This window comes from Lissotriton vulgaris, chromosome 8 (genome assembly GCF_964263255.1).
Source record: "Lissotriton vulgaris chromosome 8, aLisVul1.2, whole genome shotgun sequence".
Taxonomy (NCBI): domain Eukaryota; kingdom Metazoa; phylum Chordata; class Amphibia; order Caudata; family Salamandridae; genus Lissotriton; species Lissotriton vulgaris.
Genome location: NC_141696.1, coordinates 59,544,308 through 59,561,644, shown reverse-complemented (window position 1 = coordinate 59,561,644; position 17,337 = coordinate 59,544,308).

Here is a 17,337-nt window from a genome sequence, read left to right as displayed (position 1 = left end):
GGCTGATGGCTGGCGATTTTGGAGAAGGATACCTCCTAGGTGAGCCACATCATCAGACCCCCATTACACATAGTAGGTAGGTGTAATACATGTATGCATGTGTCTAATGTGACCCCTTTCTCTTCCAGGCGACAGTGCATATGCCCTCCGCTCATTCATACTCACCCCCTACCTCAACCCCTCCACACCCAGCCAAAGGAGGTATAACCGGGCCCACATACGCACCAGGAATGTTGTTGAACGGACCTTTGGCATCTGGAAAAGTAGATTCAGATGCCTGCACAAGAGTGGAGGTGCAAGGCAGTATACCCCCATCACCTGCTGCAAGATCATAGCTGTATGTGCAATGTTACACAACCTTGCGGTCAAGAAGGGCACTGAGGTGGAGTTGTCTGACTACGAGGACTATGACGACGACGAAGCTGTGCCACTGGCACAGCCAGCTGGGGTGTGTACGCCATGTGATGGCAGATACAGACGTGAGGAGATCACTGAGAACTATTTCTGACTGAGTACAGATGCAAAGACAGCTAAATGTTGCTTGCAAAATCAAATTTTTAATAGTGATGCACCACAGTTACATCACTGAAGTGCATCAAAAAATGGAGTCTGTAAAAACAAATAAAGTCCAGGGTTCTGGTTTGCCCATCCCCCCTTGCCAGCCTATTTTTTGGCCCGCTTTCCAGACCCACTGGGGTGTCCCTCGGCCCCCTCCGAATGGCCTGCAGCATCAGCGGATCGCCTGGTGCTCCTCCTTGGCTCTGATGCAGCGCTGGCCGGGCTGCTGCGGCTGCTGCTGTCTCCAGCATCACCCAGGTCCAGGGCAGGATTGGAGGCGGCGTTAGATATTAACATGGCCTCCATGGCCGTGGTGATCCTGGCCATCCCCCTGGTCAGCTCAGCCGTATGCTGACTGAGCACCGACTCCTGATTTGCGCTCCGATGGCACAGCTGTGCGGTCGCCGCTGCAAGGCGGCCCATGGCCCGGTTGAGCACCCGGGCATCCCTCCTGCGCGCAACCTCATGCTCCTCCTGCCTGGCAGAGGAGTGGGTGATGGCAGTGGTCAGCCTGCCCAACCCTGCTGCCACCTCCTTGTTGCTGTCCACAACAGCCTGGAAGCCCTTCACCAACTCCCCCATCTGCAGGTTGTGCTGCAGGAGCTGGCGTTGGCAGGCCATGGTGGATCTGGCCTGTTGGCGCTGGATCTTGACCATCTGGCCCTCCAGGCCCAGGAACACACTGCCCTCCCGTGCTGGTGCAGCAGTGGTGGTGGTGGTGGTGGTGGTGGCACGGCGTCTGGCACTGCTGCCTCCGGCCTGCTGAGTGGGCAGGGGTGCCACTGGTGGGGGTGTGGTGCTGGCCGGTCCCGGAGCCCCTGCTCCCAGGACAGGTAGGACGGGTGGCAAGGCCACGGTTGTGGCAGGTGCTGTTGTCGGCGGAATGGTCTGCCTTGTAGGGGAGTTCTCAGGTGAAAATTGCAAGGGGGGTGTGCTGGCCAGTACTGGGGAGTGCACTGCTTGGTAATCAATCACCAGGACTCCCTCCGTTCCAAGCCCTGAGTTGTCTCCTTCCTCATCCTCATCCTCCTCCTCCTGGCCAGGCTGGCTGGTGCTCGGCCCTGCCACTGCAGTATTTGATGTTGAAGCTCCCTCTGCTGCCACAGTGGTGCCGCCTGATGGTGCCCCTAGGTACAAAGAAGCATTTGTTAACTGAGTGCCGATGTATTACAGTCAGTACAATTATGGCATTCCACATGTCCTTGCATCTCCTTACAGCGTGTCACACTGTTTCCTGTCTTGTGATTCTGCACTGACATATTTGGCTAACTTCTGCTGACTACATGTACCATGATGCTTGTCTCTTGTATGTTGGTGACAGTACAGTGCTGGTGTTTGCCTATGCATTGTGTCTAATGGGGAGGTGTCTGGTAGGGTGTGTCATGATGCGCATGCTTCTTACCTGTAGCTGTGGCCATCGCAGTGCTGTCCAGGGTCCCGATCCCTACGATGCTCTCCCTCTCGATGGTGCTGGAGACAATTTCCTCCAGCTCGGTGAGGGGTGGCGCCGGGTTCTTGCCTCCTCCAGTGTGTCCAGCCTGCCTTTGGAGGTCGGCCAGCTTCCTCTTCGTGAGGCTGCGGAGGTCATAGAACCTTTTCTTAAGTTCCTCAATGGACCTGGGGGTGACTCCAGCAGCATTGACCTTCTGGGCGATGTCGGCCCACAATCTCCTCTTGGTGCTGTCTGGCACGTTGAGGGACAGCTTGCCAAAGAGCTGGCGGTGCACCCTCACCACCTCCTCAACCAGCACCTGAAGTTCTGTGGTGGTGAATTTGGGCTTCCTCTTTTGGGAGGACTTCTGGCTTCTTGCCTGATCTGCCATTTTCTTCTGCTCCTGCTCAGTCTGCAACCTCCTTCTCCCACTGCTTCTAACTGTGTGTTGGGCTCAGGCAGGCTTTCCAGATACTTCTAGAAACTTCTTAATTGGCTGCACCTGCCAGGGTTGCCACTCCCTGTTTGGGTGGGGGAGGGGGAGCCACCTCATTGGCTGAATCGCCTATTGCCGAGTCTGCTTTTACCGATTCGGTAAAATCCGATTCGGTAAAATCCGATTCGGTATTTTCCGATTCGGTAAAAGCCGAATCGGTTCATGCAATGCATTCCTATGGGCTTTTTCGCCATGGGTCTATGATTGCCGATTCGGTATTTACCGAATCGGCTTTTACCGATTCGGTATTCGCCGATTCAGAAATATCCGATTCGGTGGGAGCCGAATCGGTGTTTTCCGATTCGTTGTTGGCCGATTCGGTAATTTCCGATTCGGACCGAGCTGAATCGGAACGTACCGAATCTCATTACCGATGCCGACCGAATCGGTTTTCAATCGGTATTTTTTTCCTACATCTCGTTTTCCGATTTCAGAATACCGATTCGGCCCGCCTCGGTATTCTGAAATCGGAAAATCCCGTTTACCTACATCGGGCCCCAAGAGAGCAATCATAACAGGCGCAGCAAAGCAAGGAAGTCTAAACCAAGAGATCTGCGGGCGACTGTTCTCTCAAGGAAAGCGTGCACGTGAGAGAGTACACACGGCTCCGATTGCACGAAATCCATCAGTGATTGAGCTTGTGACTCCCTGACTTAAAAAGTCACAGGCACGCGTTTGAAAAATAGTAAATACCCTGACACATTTTAAAGTAGCAAACATTGATACAGTGTGAGCGCAGTCAATGAGACGCAAACTCTTGATTTGGAAGAAACATCTTTAAACTTCGACCCACGTGTGAACTGCTTCATTTACGTAGGTGTTCATTGGAAGCGGGAAACAGCCTTTACAACAAGGTTTTAACCTTTACTATGCATTTTTTAAGACATGGCCCTGCAGTTCGGGCTGGACTGTTCCCATTGGGCGCAGGGTCAGACTGATTTGCATATGTCTGGGTCCAAACTGGAATGGCATGGTGAGCAAAAAACGATGGATTTAGGTACTGGAGTGAATGTATGACATTGTTCTGCATTCTGTCCATCAATTGTTCTTTTTGTGCATGCATTTCTTACAACACATGTTTTTAGAAAGCATATGCTTTAGCATATGCTTTTACAACGTATGTCTTTGACAAGCATTTAGGGTAAGTGCATATAAATATAAACAATGCATGGTAAAGGCATACGTTGGAAAAGTATATGCGATCCTAAAAAATGCATGGTAAAGGCATGCAGAGTATTTTCCAGCGTTGTTCCGTCATACGAGCATTGAAAACACGTTTTCAGTGGGCAAAGGTCGGCATACTGGGTTCCGGTCAAGTCCTGCTTAATGCACACAGAGAGTCCTGGGTTGGCAGGAGCTTCCTCGCAGTGGCGGCTCTAGGCTCATGGCAGCCCTGGGCAGGGAGCATAGGTAGGGGGCCCTGGAAGAGGAGGCCCGGGCGAAGCGGAACGTGGAGGCCAGTGAAGAGGGGGGTGTTTGGAAGTGGAACAGAGCCGGAGGCCACTAAATCTCTGCCAGGGGCGCTACACAAATATGTATCCATCTTCAGAGGATTATTATATTAAGGATATATATTGGCGTGGTGACCCCTGGGGTTTGGCAACCCTGTGCAGGTGCACAGCTTTATTTATGCAATTTTTTTAATTTATTTATGCCATTTTATATAGCGCGAACTTTACCCGAAGGTGTCAGAGCGCCTTACATAGGATCCAGTTGAAAACATAAGGACTGACGGTTGCATGCGTAAGATGATTGCAAATTTTTGCATTACATAAGGACCAGTTGAAAGCATACGGATTTAGGATTACATGCGTTACAAAAAAGGTACAAACAGAAAAAATTGCAAATGTACAAGAGATAGAATCACACAAGGAGGAGATACAAATGGATATACTCTAGGCCTATACTAGTAATATCTCTATCAACATAGGGAGGGGATACACATGGATATACTCTAAAAGTCACCTAGGAGACCAGTCGTAAGAGTCACATACGAATGGTGGAGAGGACAATGGTCTACAGCATATACTAGTGATTAGAGCTATCTCTATATACATAGGGAAGGGAAAGGACTGGATATACTCTAAAGGTCACAGAGAAGGCAAGCATGTGAGATAACGAACTTTACCCGAAGGTGTCAGAGCGCTTTACATAGGATCCAGTTGAAAACATAGGGACTGACGGTTACATGCGTAAAATGATTGCAAATTTTTGCATTACATAAGAGCCAGTTGAAAGCATACGGACTAAGGATTACAAGCGTTACAAAAAGGTATACAAATGGATATACTCTGGCCTATACTAGTAATATCTCTATCAACATAGGGAGGGGATACACATGGATATACTCTAAAAGTCACCTAGGAGACTAGTCGTCAAAGTTATCTCTATATACATAGGGAAGGGATACACATGGATATACTCTAACGGTCACATAGGAGACTAGTCGTTAGAGTTATCTCTATATACATAGGGAAGGGATACACATGGATATACTCTAACAATCACATAGGAGACTAGTCGCTAGAGTTATCTCTATATACATAGGGAAGGGATATGACTGGATATACTCTAAGAGTCACATAGGAATGGTGGAGAGCACTACGGTCTACAGCATATACTAGGGATTAGAGCAATCTCTATATACATAGGGAAGGGAAAGGACTGGATATACTCTAGGAGTCACAGAGAAGGCAGGCACGTGAGATAACCGAGAGAGGGAAGTAGATAGTGGTGAATAAGACAGTGAGGAGTGTGTCAGAGGCAACAGGAGAGACAATAGGAAAGTCAAAAGGACAGTGAGAGATCACTAAAATGGCAGAAGAAAAAGTTAGAAGAAGAGGCAAGTCATACAGAGAAAATGGCGGGGAGCACGAAGGTCCAAGTCCGAAAGTTCAGGAAGAGGGCTGGCATAGCCAGCAGGTCCAGGGGGAGAAAGGCAGTCCGCAGCAAAGTCGCAGCCTCATCGTTCAAGAGGAGCTGGGGCAGAGGAGATCAATCCGGAGACCAGAGGAGGGTCAGGGGAGAAAGACCACAGGCGCCCAGGCAGAGATGGAAGGCAGCAAAGTTTGAAGCAAAGGTTTGAAGGGAAGGAGGGGCCTCTCACCAGAGCCCAATTAAGCACAATGTGGGTGGTGGCGTTGAACGTGTGGGGGTGAAGACCGTGTTTAAGCTATGGATGCGGTCGCGCTCGTTCCCGGAGAGTTGCGAGTGGGTTCATCCGACCTGGCATGCGTTCGTGTCCCTGGAGCCTGTGTCCGCCGGTCGTAGGAAGCGTGTCCCCAAGGGCGCCATCTTGGAGTCAGGCACCGTTGGCACGAAGCAGCGCGGTCAGCAAGGGGGGGGGGGGCACATCTCTGCCCTCGGGCCCAGGCCCGTCTGTTGCGGAGAACGGAGTATGGCCCCCGGAGCAGGTAAGCGAGGATGGCATGCCTAAGGCCGCCCCTGATCCTCGTCACTAGGGAACCTGCACCACATGGCGCAGGTGAAGATAAGGGCGACAGCCACCCTCTTCTCCTGGTGTGCTGGTCTTGTGGATACGAGCTCTTCTTCTGGTACTTGAGGTGAGTGCGTCTGGAGCCACGGTCTCGTTGGTTTCACAGCAGTGTTTGGCAGCGCAATAAAGACATGACTCGATGGACGGAGGTATTACTCTGTGCCACTTTGTTACCTAAACTAGTAACTTGCCAGCTGAAGTTTAATGTTCAAGACCCCCTTGTCTTCAAGCGAAAGTCTACATGTTGAGCGCACTATGCCTCGTGAGCACACTACCATGGTGATTGTCATGTTTTTGAGTTCTGCCTTCAAGTTGAGTCAATTGTTGGCGTTCTCTCTAGACATCTGTTGGCCCTCTCTAAAATCAACTGCCGGGGGAATTATTTGCAAAGAAAGTGACTTCACTGAATATTGTCTTTAGCGGAGAGTGTATCTTCCTGTTCCACATTCAAGGATCCATGAATATCGGCTTCTTAAATCAGCAACTTATTTTATTCTTTGACAAAACCAGAATCATCTGTGATTTCTTCATGGTCAACCGTGGATGGCTGCGGTTGGCCTTTCGTTTTCATTGTGGTTAAAACGGGGCATGGTGTCTGCTGCTTTTTGAGAGAAGCCGCTGACCTTAGACCGGAGGGTGTAATCTCCTTTCACAGTAGGTGCAACACTATCAACACTGCAGTTTTTACTCACACGCTTCACACCTGTACTGCGGAACACAGAGAGAAGACGAGCTAAAACCACGTATTGCTCCATGCTAGTGCAGATGGTGTGTCGTGGTGGTGTCTGGATAAAGAATTGTCCATCTGAATTTCCACTCCTAATGCAGACACACCGGGGTTAACAACTAGAATGAGTGGGGACCCTCACATTTTGATGATGCTGAGATGTGGTTGATTTCAGTTCAAGGCTACAACTGCGGTGTTAAATGGAAGGATAATCGCTCATGGAAAACAAGCTGTGGTTGATGGATCTGGAGATTACAGATGAGACGGCGGCTTTTCAGCTAAGCGCAATGTGAAACACTTTATGAGTGTGACATTGATAAACCCCACAGTAAGTGTTTTTTCTGTTTCTCACACTCACCTTGGAGTCCACAAGTGAAGCTGGCAGGCACATGTTTGTGGGTTGGTGCACAGGGCTGCTTAGTTGGAACTGTGAATAAGTATGATTGTTAAATGTGGGATCTTTTTTAAACAAAATTGTAGTGATTAATGCATGAGAAATCAAGATCACGCTAACTTAGGTGAATTTTCTGCTTTCTACAATTATGAATGAGGCATTGTTATATATCACGTGATCACTGTTACATTTCTTTTTCTCATTGTAGTAAAGAATTGTGGGCTTTAAACTGAAAAGACCAAGACTTTCCCAGTCACATTAAACACGATGTACCTAACCAAGGACAACTTAAGTCTCTCAGACTGAATAGCATACTATTTAACAAGTCATGGCTCCTGAAAAGACTCTGGGAATACCTGGGTCTAATGTAGTAGAATTGAAACGGGAATCCTTCAATGTCTTCTGTAGTAAATTGTTTTTTTCTTGCTTGTTCCCCATGGGTGCATACCTTGAGAACCATATATTTTTGTAGTGAATGCATGAAATCCTTTGTCTAAAGTTAAAGTTCTATAAAAGGACCATTTACTCTGTTTAGTGGGCTCACACCTTTTCCCTTTCTTAGAAGGCGATCTGTGCTGGAATTTCTCTACAACCTTACTGAGTTCTTCTTGTTCTCCATCTTATGCTTATATTATTAAACTGACTGAGGGCCTAGCTTATGTATTCTGTACTTATATTCTTTAAGTAAACTTTTAACCATTAGTCCTTTTCTGTCAGGCTTAGTGAGAATGGCTACAGCTTTTTCCTAATGTTTGAGATTGGATAAATAGAGCCGGGTCCATCGGGGAATGTCAAAAGTCCATTATGGACCATAACGCCCCGTCGAAGTAGTTGGAACGCTTTGGGCATGTAAACGAGACACAGGCTTGTGCACCGACAGAAATAACTCCTTTCCGCATAGCTCTCTCTTTAAGACCCTCTGGACCAGTGTTACTAAGGGCTTGTGCTGCCCTTGCATCACGCAAAGTGATGCAAGGGCAGCACAAGACATTGAGTGAGATTTCCCTTGCGATGCAGAGCCGCCTCCTATGGCTTTACATGGCACAGCAAGCCCTGAGTAACATATGGTAGCACAAGTTGTTGCCTTGCGTTACTTTGCCCCAGGGCGGCGTTCCATGGGGGGTGTGTGGGTGTTCCCACACATCCACCCATGGGTTTTGGTGCATTCCAAGATTTACTATCGGTAGTAATCCTAGAATTGCACCTAAATGATACGACTTTCCTTGCGGAGGTATTACAAGGAGAAATGTGTTTATTTATACTCGTTGTTTCCTCTTTCTATGTGTGCTGCACACTTAGATGAAGAAAAAGTCTCAGTAGATTTTTTTTGTGCAGGAGGGTGTCCTTTCCTTCACAAAACCAGTCCTGCCAACCACGCAGGCTCCTTTGCACCGTGCACAAGGGGGCCTGCGGTGGTCCCAGGCAGCACTCTGTTCGCCAGCGCAGAGAGAGAGCAGGAATGCAGCATATCGTAGATGACATTTAACGCAGCGCAGCAAATTGCCTTGCTGCGTTGCACTCCATCTAATGTTAGTAAATCTGCCCCTACATTTTTGGGTGTGATTTCAAACTCTGCCTTTCCCTTCTGTCTTCTTTGACGTTTTAAAGTCTGCAGCAAAGAAATTCACATTTCAGTCACTTGCTTGGATCATGAATATTCCCTTTTGTAAATATTTGTTACACGTTGTTAGAACTGGCTATTTCTGGTAGGCTAAGGCTGACGCCAAAGCCAGGCAGAAACCACCATTCTAGTCAGGGCAAGGGAGTCACACGCCAAGATAACCCCTGCTCACCCCCTGGTAGCTTGGCACGAGCAGTAAGGCTAAACTCGGAGGCAATGTGTAAAGCATTTGCGACAGCACACAACAGCAACAACATCCTAGGCACACCACAAAAGGAACTCCACACAAGGTTATTATAAAATAACTTTTGTATTGTAAAAACACATCAGATAGTATCACACAAAATACATGATGCCAACTGGCACGGGCACTATTCACAAGGGATTATGTACACAAGACAGGGCCACGTGGGCCACTGTCAGAATCAGAAATAGCACTTCTAGAATAAAGAATAATAAAGAATAAAAATCATAATAGCACAAATTAGCAACTATGGCACACAACCAGTAACCACTGGTAACAGGAACCAGGACCTCACTAGGACCACCTGTACTAAAAGAACAACCACCTAAGAAAAAAATACATTTAGGGGTATAAACAAGAACATGATGCATGAAACACATTCAGAGGAGTAGTAAAGGAAAAACCCATGATGCCTAAAAACATTCAGAGGTGTAAGACAAGGGAAACACATGATGCACAAACCTACACATTCAACGGTGTTCAGAACAAAGCACATGATGCAATAAAATACATTCAGAGGTGCAGCGCAAGAAGACACATGATGCCTAAAACATTCAGAGGTGCAGCGCAGGGAAAAGGAAGACACATGATGCCTAAAAACATTCAGAGGTGCCAGAAAATCCAATAGCGCAAAAATCACATGATGCCTAAAAACATTCAGAGGTGCAGGAATAACACATGATGCAAGAAAACACATTCAGAGGTGCAATAACCATACAATTGCGCAAAACACACAGTAGGCAATTACCATCCTAAACATAGCAGGTAACCACATTGCGCAAAACTCACATTAGCAATTACTATTAAAAACATAGAAATCACATTGCGCAGAAATCACATACCAGCCCCCATCTAATAAAGGGACTAAAAGAGCCCTGTGTCCAGAATGTCAGGGCGCGCTGCCATGCAGCGCCAGTCAGTGGTGCGCCACTGGCGCAAAACCTAAACGTAGCAGGTGCCCACTACTTGCTGGGCACCTGAGAACACTCACAAGGGCCTATACGCTGCAGCTGGCACTAAGTGCTGAGCAGCTGTGACTGGCTGGGCACCTCTGTGCCATTTCTGTCCCTCTCAGGGACTCACTCTCCATCTTGCCCCTAAACGGTGCAGCTGCCCACTAACTGCTGGGCAGCTGGAGATCAACAAAACTGCGCCAGGGCCCTCACTGACCCTTAGGCGCAAACTGCGCCACTGCTGGAGCCACACAGGCTCTGAACTGCGCACGTTGGAGCTACACAGGCTCTGAAGCACTCGTGTCCCTTGGAGCCCTCAGGCTCAGAAACCAACTGTGCCCTCAAGAGCCTCTCTGGACTCCAAACAAAGAAATGCGGCGTCGTTGGAGTCCCCTACTGGGGACTCTGAACTCACTATGGCCCCCAGAGCCCTCTCAGGGCTCTAAAAAAAGGGATGCCGCCTGGAGCCCTCGTGGCTCGAACACAACTGGGCCGTCGTTGGAGTCCCACTCGGGGGATTCTGAAGCCACAAATGCCCCCAAGAGCCTCGGGGCTCAAAGAACAAAATGGCCCTAGAGCCCTTTTAGGGCTTTCAGACAAATGGGGCCGCGCGGGGGCCTCTCAGCGCCCCCCGCAAGGACTCGGCACCACTGGAGGGAGGGCGGGCACCGGCAATGTGCCCCGAAGCCCTCCCCTCCTTCTCCACGCACTCACCGGCTCTCTGGGCAGCGCGGGGCTCCTCTTCGGTCCCGGAGCCCCGCTGGTACCTCCAGCCTCCTCTTCTCTGGGTGCTGGGCTCTCCCAGCCTCACGGGAGCCCCGCACCATCTCTGCCGCACTTCTCCTTCTCTCCTCGCCTCGCGGCTGCCATTCCTCGGCACCCGGGCTGCGGGGGCGGGACTTCCGGCCAGTCGCGCTAGGATTGGCCGGCCGCCCAACCACTTCTGGGTCGGCCCCGCTTAGGCAGGCAGGCGGGGAATCACGATCCGAGGGGTGGCACCCTCGATAAAAACAATAAAACCGCTACAAAGCGCTTGGGGGCAAAAAGAAAGCGCTCTCTGCGCTATAAATGAAATACAGCGCTTCTTGGCCAACATAAGGCGCTGGGGGAGAGATAAGGCGCTCCAAAGCGCTAGAGGCAACAATAAAGCAATTAAAAAGTCCTTCAGCAGTCCAGGACCTCAGCAGTCCAGGAATAAAAGAGGGAGCAGCATAGCCCCCAGCAGGAAAATCCTCCAGCATCCAGGAAAAGTCCATCAGGTGTCCAGGGGCTGGGCAGGGCCCAGGGATTCCCCTGAGCACAAGCAGCAGCACGCCCCTGGCAGATTCAAGTTAGAAACAAGAACAAATTGGAAGGGGACACAGCCCCTTCTTATACAGAAAAAAGTATTTGAAGTCTTTGTGCAGGCAGTGTGAGAACCAGCTAGAACTGGTTATAGGGAACTCTCTTCAGTGTCAGGGACAGAGGTGACAGTCGCCCAGCGGGAGGTGGAGCCAGCATTGTGGTCAGGCAGGCACAGCCCTAGTCACTCCCAGGTGCCATCTCCTCCCACTTCCCTGGCAGCAGATGCAGCCTTTCATTCACGGGCTGACTCAGACAACCTCCTGGGGCTCCCCAGCCCCTATCACCCTCAAACCAGACAGTCAGTCCACAAGCAGGCCCAGGCACTCCTGGACCAGGCTCACCAGCCAATCACACGCCAGACACAAATTACACAAAGATGCCAACCTCTAAAAGTGGCACTTCTAGACTAGACACAATCATGCCGCATATACCATTACGCAGCATTCAATCTCATGAGTTTGCACATATCAAACTCACCCCTGCACTCCCCACACATCAGGAACTACCATGGGCATACATATTCGCCATTCATTCCTATGGGAGGGCAGGTCACTCACCACACATACACAGAGAGCTCAAGCACTTTACACTGTACCACAGTGAAAAAGTGCGCAGAGGCCTAAAATCACCACCACCAGGTTCCAGAAACAGGCTAGGAAAAAGCAAAAAGTCTCGGGGTGAGCCTGCCAAAAGGGCCGGGTCCAACACAACCCCCTTCCAGCCAAAACGCAGGGTAGACCAATCACTCCACTGATGAGCTTCCCTGCTTTGGGCGACAAAACACGGACACGGACCCGCACAGCAGGGATACCTTCCGGTTTTTCGCCACTCTGAACCCACCTGGTGACCTCCAAACCAGAACTCTCTTCTCCTACCAGATCAGGACCTCACTCCCTCACTGGTCTACCACCTGGAAACTATTTCACTTCTGAGGTACAAAGCACACAGCACAGTTCCTCTTCAAGCAGGTGGGGGGGGGGACACAGCACACAGCAAAGTCCCCTTTCCTCTACCTTAGTGGAAACAACAAACTGCAGGTGAGCTCTAGATCACACAGCAAGGGCAGCCCCCTCAGTCTCTTCAGCTGATCCACTTTGATAGAGATTCCTCTTGACCTGGAAGCTTCCTAATCTCCCAACCTAGGATCTAAACCCTCAGGTTGCACCGGGGTCAGAAGTACACCGTCCCTCTGCACCCCCTTCCAGAGTTCTGCACCCTCCCACCTTGGAGCGGTACCCCTAGAAGCAAAAACCGGTCAGGACACTGATTACAGATGCCCTTCCCTCCAGGTCAGGCTGAACCTGAACCTGGCCTCCCCCCTCCTCGGGGAACAACCTCCAGAGGCCCCACAAATGGTCAAGCACTCTAGACGGTCAAATGCTCAGCGAGACAGGACTTCTGCTGCCTCCACTTAGGAGTGGTACTGCCCAACAGTAGGACCGCCGGAGTTCTGGTTACAGACACTCCCCGTCCTCTAGACACAGGAAGATCCTCCTCAAATGACCTGTATGTACAGCCTAGGCCCCTGACCTGGCGCTCCCATAGGGAACCCTCCAGGCCCTGAGGTAGGGTTTCGGGCCAACGTGGGACACACCGTCCCACACTCACTCCGCCTCAACTGAGACAGGGCGTGAGCCCCTACACCCCTACCATATTACTGGGACCTAGCTGGGTTACACATGAACCTCTTCCCCTTCACAGGATCATCAGATACACAAGCCACTCCTTTTAGAATCACTCCCTAATGCCTCTGCAAGACATCTAGCACACCGCCAGACATCCACCTTCTTATCCAGTGCCTCTGCAGGACCTCCTGCACACCACCAGAGGTACACCTCACGTGCAAGCTCCTTAAAAAAAACTCACACCAACTCCTCCAGTTCAAGACACCACTCATCCACACACTCCCCCTCCAGACTGTTGAGACAGTTCCTCACTGCCTCTGACTCTCAACCTGTACCCCTCTTACTGAGCACCAGGCACCATACTCTGGGAACTGGGATTGGGACTTCATACGCACTGGACACATTTAAGCTGCCACCACTGGATCCTACCATACTGGGGAATCCAGACACACACACTACACTCAGGGAATAACCACCCTCCCAAGCTAGTCATTTCTCCTCCACACTCCCTCTCTTCCATCTACCCACACAGGGACAGGAACAGGGATGGGCACTGGACCCAGCAAGGGATTCCTAATCTATGGGAACCTCCCCCTCTACTGGCGTCCCGCCCTGTCACTTTCTCTCATCTGCCACTAAACATAAAGCGCAGAAACACATTTGAAAATGACACTCTTGAGGAAAAAAAAAATCAAAAACAATAATCCCAAACATGTGACTATCTAGAAAATGCAGAGTTTTGTAATGTAGCCAGCTGTCGCTGTGGCACTGCGCAAACACAAGTCCAAATCCGCACCGCTGACCAACAATGTTAGAACTGGCTATTTCTGGTAGGCTAAGGCTGACGCCAAAGCCAGACAGAAACCACCATTCTAGTCAGGGCAAGGGAGTCACACGCCAAGATAACCCCTGCTCACCCCCTGGTAGCTTGGCACGAGCAGTAAGGCTAAATTCGGAGGCAATGTGTAAAGCATTTGCGACAGCACACAACAGCAACAACATCCTAGGCACACCACAAAAGAAACTCCACACAAGGTTATTATACAATAACTTTTGTATTGTAAAAACACATCAGATAGTGGTATAGAGACAAAATATCGACTCCAAAATATCGACTGGACATAATATCGAGTTTTAAATATAGACTGGACAAAATATCGACTGGACATAATATCGACTACAAAAATATCGTTTTTCAGGTAAGTGAAGTAATATCGACTGTATAAAATATAGATAGCAAAAATATCGATTTTTTAATAATATATAATATTTTATAGTGTATTTTTATGTAATAATATGTGTGAATAGTGTGTATTAATGTTATTAAATATTTTATTACATGAATTTTGTTTAGATAATATTTGCGTAATGTAATTCTGTAGCGGGTTGTGGGTTTATAGGGGAATAGGGTGGGAAGTAATTTAATAATAATTAATTAATTAATATATGTTTGTTAATATTTTTAATTAATAATTAATTGATAATTAATTAATAATAATTAGTTAATTAATTAATATAATTTTGAATATATTTTGTATTAGTAAATAATTGTTAATTAATTCATTGTAATTAGTTAATTACATTAATTAGAGTACATTTTTTATATATATAATTTTGTGTTATTTTTAAGTAATTAATTTTGATAAAATAATATTAATTATTAAAATAATTACACCTAATGTTCTAATATATTAATTTATTGTTATTGTTAATTAATAATTAATTGGTAATTAAATAATATTGATAAACTTTGGGTAAAGGAGCATTTTTAGGGTTCAGGGTCAGTTTTCAGTTCATGGGTAAAGGGGTATTTTTAGGGTTCAGGGTCAGTTTTCAGGTCATGGGTAAAGGGGTATTTTTAGGGTTCAGGGTCAGTTTTCAGGTCATGGGTAAAGGGGTATTTTTAGGGTTCAGGGTCAGTTTTCAGGTCATGGGTAAAGGGGTATTTTTAGGGTTCAGGGTCAGTTTTCAGTTCATGGGTAAAGGGGTATTTTTAGGGTTCAGGGTCAGTTTTCAGGTCATGGGTAAAGGGGTATTTTTAGGGTTCAGGGTCAGTTTTCAGGTCATGGGTAAAGGGGTATTTTTAGGGTTCAGGGTCAGTTTTCAGGTCATGGGTAAAGGGGTATTTTTAGGGTTCAGGGTCAGTTTTGGGTTTTTGGGTAAAGGGGTATTTTTAGGGTTCAGGGTCAGTTTTGGGTTTTTGGGTAAAGGGGTATTTTTAGGGTTCAGGGTCAACAAATAAGATTTTAAAAAATTATTTTTATTATTTTCATTTATTATTTTATTATTATAATTTAATTTAAGTCGTTTTAAGTATATTTTAGTAATTAAAATTTAATATTAATTTAATTTAACACTGTTTTTAATAAAGTCGATATTTTTTACATCTATATTTTTGTTAACGATATTTTGTACTCGATATTTTTGTACTTACCTGTTTGTAGATACAAACTCGATATTTTGACTGTCGATATTTTGTCCACGATATTTTGGCAAGTCGATATTTTGTCAGTCGATATTATTTCAGTGATCCCAGATAGTATCACACAAAATACATGATGCCAACTGGCACGGGCATTATTCACAAGGGATTATGTACACAAGACAGGGCCACGTGGGCCACTGTCAGAATCAGAAATAGCACTTCTAGAATAAAGAATAATGAAGAATAAAAATCATAGTAGCACAAATTAGCAACTATGGCACACAACCAGTAACCACTGGTAACAGGAACCAGGACTTCACTAGGACCACCTGTACTAAAAGAACAACCACCTAAGAAAAAAATACATTTAGGGGTATAAACAAGAACACATTACCCATGATGCATGGAACACATTCAGAGGAGTAGTAAAGGAAAAACACATGATGCCTAAAAACATTCAGAGGTGTAAGACAAGGGAAACACATGATGCATAAACCTACACATTCAACGGTGTTCAGAACAAAGCACATGATGCAATAAAATACATTTAGAGGTGCAGCGCAAGAAGACACATGATGCCTAAAACATTCAGAGTTGCAGCGCAGGGAAAAGGAAGACACATGATGTCTAAAAACATTCACAGGTGCCAGAAAAATACAATAGCACAAAAATCACATGATGCCTAAAAACATTCAGAGGTGCAGGAATAACACATGATGCAAGAAAACACATTCAGAGGTGCAATAACCATACAATTGCGCAAAACACACAGTAGGCAATTACCATCCTAAACATAGCAGGTAACCACATTGCGCAAAACTCACATTAGCAATTACTATTAAAAACATAGAAATCACATTGCGCAGAAATCACATACCAGCCCCCATCTAATAAAGGGACTAGAAGAGCCCTGTGTCCAGAATGTCAGGGCGCGCTGCCATGCAGCGCCAGTCAGGGGTGCGCCACTGGCCCAAAACTTAAATGTAGCAGGTGCCCACTACTTGCTGGGCACCTGAGAACACTCACAAGGGCCTAAACGCTGCAGCTGGCACTAAGTGCTGAGCAGCTGTGACTGGCCGGGCACCTCTGTGCCATTTCTGTCCCTCTCAGGGACTCACTCTTGCGCCTAAACGGTGCAGCTGCCCACTAACTGCTGGGCAGCTGGAGATCAACAAAACTGCGCCAGGGCCCTCACTGACCCTTAGGCGCAAACTGCGCCACTGCTGGAGCCACACAGGCTCTGAACTGCGCACGTTGAAGCCACACAGGCTCTGAAGCACACTTGTCCCTTGGAGCCCTCAGGCTCAGAAACCAACTGTGCCCTCAAGAGCCTCTCTGGGCTCCAAGCAAAGAAATGCGGCGGCGTCGGAGTCCCCTACGGGGACTCTGAACTCACTATGGCCCCCAGAGCCCTCTCAGGGCTCTAAAACAAGGGATGCCGCCTGGAGCCCTCGTGGCTCGAACAACACAACTGGGCTGTCGTTGGAGTCCCACTCGGGGGACTCTGAAGCCACAAATGCCCCCAAGAGCCTCGGGGCTCAAAGAACAAAATGGCCCTTAAGCCCTTTTAGGGCTTACAGACAAGTGGGGCCTCGCGGGAGCCTCTCAGCGCCCCCGCAAGGACTCGGCACCACTGGAGGGAGGGCGGGCACCGGCAATGTGCCCCGAAGCCCTCCCCTCCTTCTGCACGCACTCACCGGCTCTCTGGGCAGCGCGGGGCTCCTCTTCGGTCCCGGAGCCACGCCGGTACCTCCAGTCTCCTCTTCTCTGGGTGCGGGGCTCTCCCAGCCTCACGGGAGCCCGGCGCCATCTCTGCCGCACTTCTCCTTCTCTCCTCGCCTCGCGGCTGCCATTCCTCGGCACCCGGCTGCGGGGGCGGGACTTCCGGCTGGTCGTGCTAGGATTGGCCGGCCAACCACTTCCGGGTCGCTGCGGGCAGCGCAGCGGCCCCGCTTAGGCAGGCAGGCGGGGAATCACGATCCGAGGGGTGGCACCCTCGATAAAAACAATAAAAGCGCTGCA